The sequence below is a fragment of the Micromys minutus genome, assembly GCF_963924665.1.
Source record: "Micromys minutus genome assembly, chromosome: 18".
NCBI classification, from domain to species: domain Eukaryota; kingdom Metazoa; phylum Chordata; class Mammalia; order Rodentia; family Muridae; genus Micromys; species Micromys minutus.
Genome location: NC_137953.1, coordinates 15,374,591 through 15,381,278, shown reverse-complemented (window position 1 = coordinate 15,381,278; position 6,688 = coordinate 15,374,591). Strand labels below are relative to the sequence as shown.

At 36.8% G+C, this 6,688-nt stretch overlaps 1 gene segment (V, D, J or C); it reads right to left on the bottom strand.

Annotated features, from left to right (window-relative positions):
- Positions 1-3,437: 3,437 nt before the first annotated feature.
- Positions 3,438-3,869, bottom strand: LOC308432392 (immunoglobulin kappa variable 4-1-like). The segment is given in 1 exon: positions 3,438-3,869.
- Between the last annotated feature and the right edge of the window lie 2,819 nt (positions 3,870-6,688).

Genomic DNA, 6,688 nt, shown 5'->3' with positions numbered 1-6,688 from the left:
TACCAGGGTCAACATGTGGTTTAGGTTGTGCTGGTGTTTCTTAGACAGCCATGGATGGCATTGTGTTTGGAGTATAAGTCGTAAGAACTGAAATGACATCTTTTTAACTTTTTTTCTTTAACGAGTATGTAGTCTCTTTCTATCAGCAAGCCCTCATTCACTAGCAGTCTTACAAATGTGGCAAGGGGACAAAGCTTCATAATTGCTAGAACCTTATTGTTTGCAAAGTTAAAATTGGTTCCTAGCAAAAAATGGAGTTTTTCTTAGCCATCATATAAAATGGAGCCTGAGTATTGCATTTGTGAAAGAACACACACACACACACACACACACACACACACACAAAGCAGAAAACAAACAAAACAGGAACATATGCTCTGGTAGTCATTACAAATACAAAACAATAAAATACTCTGAGAAAGACCTTTCGCTGCATACAGACCTTGCATTAAATTTCAAAATACTTGGATATTTTGACTATGCAAAACAAAACCACCACGTACATACACTTATTGACACGGGTTGTATATTGAGCCAGGACATTGGACACACCCACTGATTTAGGATTTCTTTAAAGTAAACTTTAGCATTCTAGACAGGATCAGTGGCAATAGGCCAAGGGACATATATGTTTCATGCTCAAAACCAGCAGCATGGAGGCTTATGGTGTTATGGTTACTGTGTATACGGCAAACAGTCTCATAGAGTACGACAGTTAAAAAAAAAAAAAAAAAAAAAAAAAAAAAAAAAAAAAAAAAACCTTGCTTAGATAGGACAATTTCCATCCTAGAAAACTGCCTGAATCTGAACTCATGTTAGAGAAAAAACAATAGATATCAAAACACAGCAAAGTTCTGTGTTCTATGGGAAACATAGCTTCATGAGGGCAAAGTATTAAGGTGACGTATATTTTCCCCATTAGCGAAATACAGAGTAGAAGAATGTTCATTAACACAATTTCTTCTACATGAATAAACATCATTATACATTTAAAAAAGAAAAATCTCAAGTGTCAATGATCTGTGTGACTCATAAGATGATTGGTGACTTCCAGATGATCTTTTGTAGATCACTGATTCTTCTCATTTTTAATAATTATGGAAACTACATCAAAAACATAAAACTCACTTAACCTGAATAATTAATAAAAAATAATGAAAATGGCTAGAAATGATAGATAATTAATTGAAAGAGTAAGCTGTATATGCTGCTGAAGAAACTGTAACCTGATATGGAAATTAAGGTCTACAGTATGGACAGACCTCCAAAAAAGATAGAGCTACCATATATTTCAACTGCTCCATCAGTGGGTATATTTATTCATGAGCAAATGTAAATTATCATTAAATATAAATATTACCAAACTGATGTTCATTGATGCCCTATTCATAATAATATGAATTTAAGTATATCTCATTTCACACAGGGCAGATCAGTAGCTTATCTGCCTCTCTAAAGTCTGCACATTCTAAAGGCCTCACAGGATATCTGTGGTACATAGGGCAACATGTAAGGGCCCTTTCCACAAATCCACAGCAGCTGAGGACCCTGAGAAGCTCAGAAGATGCTGGACCTATGGCCTCTGCTGAAACTCCACTCTCTTTTTAGCCTCTGCCTTATGCCAGGGAAGATCAGAGACTTATCTGCCCCTCTGAAGACCCCACAGCCTAAAGGCTTCTCAGGAAATGTACTGCACCCAAAGCAACAAGCCCACCACCTGAAATGGAGCAATGGAATTGTCATCTCACATTCAAACCTCTGACCTAGAATTGTTCCTGTCTAAAAGAACTATAAGGACAAAAATGGAGATGAGACTGAGGGAAAGGAGGTCCAAGTGACAACCCAAATATGGGATCCATCTCAAGAGGAGGCCCCAAAGCCTAAAACTATTACTGATGCAATGATGTGCTTACAGGCAGAAGACTAGCATTGCAGTCCTCTGAGAAAGATGAATGAGACAAAAGCAGATACTTAACACCCATCCAAGGAACTGAAGTCAGAGACCCATGTGATTGGATTACAGAAAGGCTTAAAGACTAAGAAGAGGGCACTCCATTGAAAGACCAGCATTCTCTACTATTCTAGGTGCCTAAGATCTCCCAGACACTGACCCATCAGGCAGACAAAGTATGCTAATTGGTCTGAGCCCCAATTCACACAGCAGAGGAATGCTTAGTGTGAATTCAGTAACAGAAGATTCAGCTAAACCTCAGAAAACCTAAATCCCAAGGAAGTGGGGAGGACTTGGGGGTTATCCTATGGCATCACGGGGAGGAATAATGGGATGAGGAACTATGAGAGGATAAACTGAAAGTGGAGTAATGTCTTGACTGAAATGGGTAATAAAAAAATCTGCCTTCCTGGTTCAGAATGAATGATACTTTGTCTCAAAAGTGAATAAGAAAATTTTATTCAATTATTATTTAATTAATACATATGTCTGGGCTTGGTTACCAAATTGTTTTTACTGACATACAAACTATTTACCTCAACCAATCCCAAACACTTTAATTATTATAGGACAGAAAAACAAGCTCAATTCTCAAGAAACAAAATCATGTTAACCATGAGTGCAGTATAGTACAGAATGAAGTATTGGAGTGTCCACATTTGGAAAATAGATAAGAAAACAGCAGGGGCAGGTGAAATAGGAATAGAAAGCAAAAACAGATATGTTGGTTAAAAAGTTAAACCTAATCTTGTTCTCTAATATTTGGATCATAGATTTATATATACTCATAAATCTCTGTGTATATGCATGTGTATGTGGGTATAAATCTCAGTGGACACAGCATATGATTGTGAGTGTGCACCTGTGTATATCAAATGAACATACATAGGAAACTAGGAGTTGGAAGGACATTAGTTGGAGAAAAAGACTGTGTCAAAAATGAGAAACTAGGTGGATAATGGTTGTCACAATGTACAATATGTTTCTGTATTTTGGGATGCAAATCAACTTATCTATGCAAATAAAGTTAGACTAAGAAGAGAAATTGCCAGTGTTCAAGAGTGAGGAAGACATATCACAGGTGAGAAAAGAAAAACGCAAGTTGTCTTCTCTATCCTCCAGTGGGAACATAAGCTTTCAGGTTCATAATTTAGGCCAAGAAAATCCATGTTGAAATTTTGCACTCAAAAATACAGAATAACAAATTTACCATGTTCGATATGCAAAATTTGAGCATAAAAATAAAAATAAAAAAACACAAATGTCTTCATTTCCTTTTGCCATAAAGATCTTCCAATTCAACAGATCATAGAAACAATCTGTTCATAAATTTTCAACCAAACTTTGTATCAGTTAGTCAGGAAGGTCAGCTCTCAGGCAGAAGGAGGAACTGTGCATGCTCAGGGCTACTCTGGATCAGTTAGCCTGGTATAGCAGCTCTCAGACAGAAGGGGAAGTATACAGGCTGTGTGATGTAAACAGCTGGTTAGAATCTCCAGGAGGTTTGTGTAGGAGGCTGAAGCACTGTGGGAGGAAATTCATAATAGTGCTGACAGTAATAAACTGCCAGGTCTTCAGCCTGCACACTGCTGATGGTCAGAGTATAATCTGCCCCAGATCTACTTCCGGTGAAGCGATCAGGGACTCCAGTGTACCGATTGGTAGCCGCATAAATAAGCAGTTTAGGAGACTGTCCTGGTTTCTGTTGGTACCAGGCTATATAATTACCCACATTCTGACTGGCCTTGCAGCTCATGGTGACCCTGTCTCCTACTGATGTGGACAAGGATTTGGGAGACTGGGTCATCACAATGTTCCCATCAGCACCTGAAATTAGAAATAAAGGATGAGTATATACTAATACACACAAAGATTTCCTGACAATCCTTGGAATCCAAAATGAGTTTTCTAATCGCATTGTCTGCACCAAGTAAATGTCTCACCAGACAACCAGAGCAGTACAAATACGAAGACCTGTGTATGTGACTTCATCTTGATGCTTAGGCTGGACTGATTCATTTAAAACCTCACTGTGAAGGCCTGATTTATAAGTCATGTGCAGCTGGGCTGCCTCTAGGGACCTATGCAAAGTAGTCATCAAATAAGAAAGTAAATTACCTGGACAGAGGGTTGTGAGAGTATCCAGGTTAAATAAAAAGCCAAAAATACCATCAAAGACAGTAAGATATCACTGGGAGAGAAGGCAACAAAGAAGCACAAGAAGCACCTTGGAGCTCTAGATTCTCCTAACTGGCTCTTTGGGGACAGACAGTCATCACTGTGGCTAAGATCGCTTGCTTCTCATGTAAAACACTCAGGTTTGACTCATTCCAATCTCAGATTGATATACAAACCACAAGAAAGAGTCAAGGGTAGACAAATGGCTTAGAAACAAACTATTACACATACACTTTGCTTTATAAATCATAGATCTTTTAAATGCAATATATAAATAAAATCAAAATTGTGGTAGGCTTGTAGCAGAAAAACCAGAAAAGGGAAGAAAACCTGTGGGAAAGGAAACATGGAACAGAAAGAAAGAGAGGGTAAGGGATGTGTCTTAGCTAGGATTACTATTGTTATGATAAAATATCATGACCACATTAATTTAAAAGAATGGAAATTTTATTAGGCTTACATTGCAAGTGTAAAAGTTAAGGTGACAGTTTATCACTGAGTAAAGTCAAAACTGGAACTTGAACAAGGCAGGAACCCAGTGTCAGGAGCTGACCAGAGCATAAAAGAAGGATGTTTAACTGCTTCATTCCTTGGAAATTTCTCAGTTTTATTTGGTATAAAACTGGGGTCCAAGACCAAGAGCTGGCCACCCACAATGGACTGGATTCTTTCCCATCAATCAGTAATAAAGGAAATCTACTATAAGCTTGTCCACAGCCTGGCTTTATGGTACCAATTTTTACACTGATGTCTTATCCCATTCAGATGATACTAACTTGTGCAAATTTGACATTAAAAAGTTATCAAGATGGGTATAAATATGTTGTATAGATATAATAATGTTAAAGGGAGATGCTTTTATAAAATCTAACACTATGTGTAATATATATGTATTAATGTACTTAATTATTTAGCAAGGAAAAGAAATAAAAAGCAGAAACAGTAGGTAGAGTCCTCTGAGGCTCTGCTGCCACCTTTTGGGTACTGTCCATGTCCTAATTACAAGGAAACTTGGGATTTAAAAAGATGAATATACTTCAGTTTCATTGCTTACTTATTCAGTGTCAAATAAACTTTTGATGTAAAAGGTTCTGAGTAACTCAACTGTACTTTTATATAACATAATTTACCAGGATTACTCAAAGTACTTGTTCTTACATGAAAGAACTCAGACCCTAATAAATTTTATACCGAGGTAATATTTATTCATAGCTAATGTTAAAAATTAAATTAAAAATTGATGTCATTTTTAATTTAAAAATTATTCATTTGAAGAATAGGATAATTAATATGAAATGAACATTCTTCAATTGTCTCCAGACTACTTGTTCTGCAAATGAACACATACATAAAATTTACAACACTTTATGTCAAATCACCTTTAAAATCAAGCTTTCATGATAGGCAAAAGTAGTAGAAAATAATTGTTTAAACTTGACTCAAAGATTTAAGGACACGTCATCTTCTAAAAGCTCTCCTGGACTCTCAGGTTTAGTTAACTAAGCAAGGTTCACTGGCCTTTTGAACAAAGAGGAGAGAGTTTTGGATAGCATACTAAGTAGAGTAACAAGCTGCTAATTCAGACACTGGCTGACAGGCTGAACTCTAAAGTATGTGTGTATTGCACAAAGAGACACAGAAGTGGACTGCAGTGTTCAGAGTATTAACTTGTCACATCTTTATTCTGAATATAGATGGTGGTGAGAGCAAACTCTGTTCTAGATCCACTGTCAGTAGAACAGTGAAGATTCCTGGTAAGTACCCAGTACAACAAATGAGTAACCTATCTCTGCTTCTGTTGGCATGGGTCTAAATACCTACACATAGTGAAAGCTATGTGTACATACCACTGACCTTGTATCTGATGCTGAACCTATGTGCTGTAGACATATCCTGGGAGGCCTTAAAGTTCAACAATCTCTCTACTCTTCTCCAATCTCCCAAATCCCCTGCAGAAATCTACAGTTCATGGCGCCTCCTAGAGGTAACCTGTAATAACAATGTTAGTTCCAAGACCCCTTCAAGTATGTTTTAATTTGGGCACATAATCAAAATATAACTAGAATGTCACTATATATACACCTATATGTATTTATATGTATGTATGTGTATGCAGGTAAGTAACAGTCACTTCCAATCTAATGAGATTTTATTGGACGTAGTACTTGTGATAGTAAGCCATGTGGTAAGAACTATTTAAGATGACATTACTATCCCTCATCCTAAGATATTTTTCCTATAATATTATTGTTCTTAACTTGCCGCATACTGTGGTTTTAATAATCATACTTGTACCCTGTTGGGTGATTGATGCCTACAATCTGAACATTTGGGAGGCTGAGACAAAAGAAAAAGAAGATTGTCAGCAACCCAAGATGAAAGTTTATGCAATAAAGGAGTACAGCAAGATTCCTTCTAAGATGAATATATGTACACACACTTCTGACTCCCCTTGAATACTTTCTATAGCATGAACATATATTATCTTTTATATGACATCAAAAACTTTCCTAACATTCATTTTTTCCCTTCCTCAAGGAAACTAAATCTCCTTTCCCA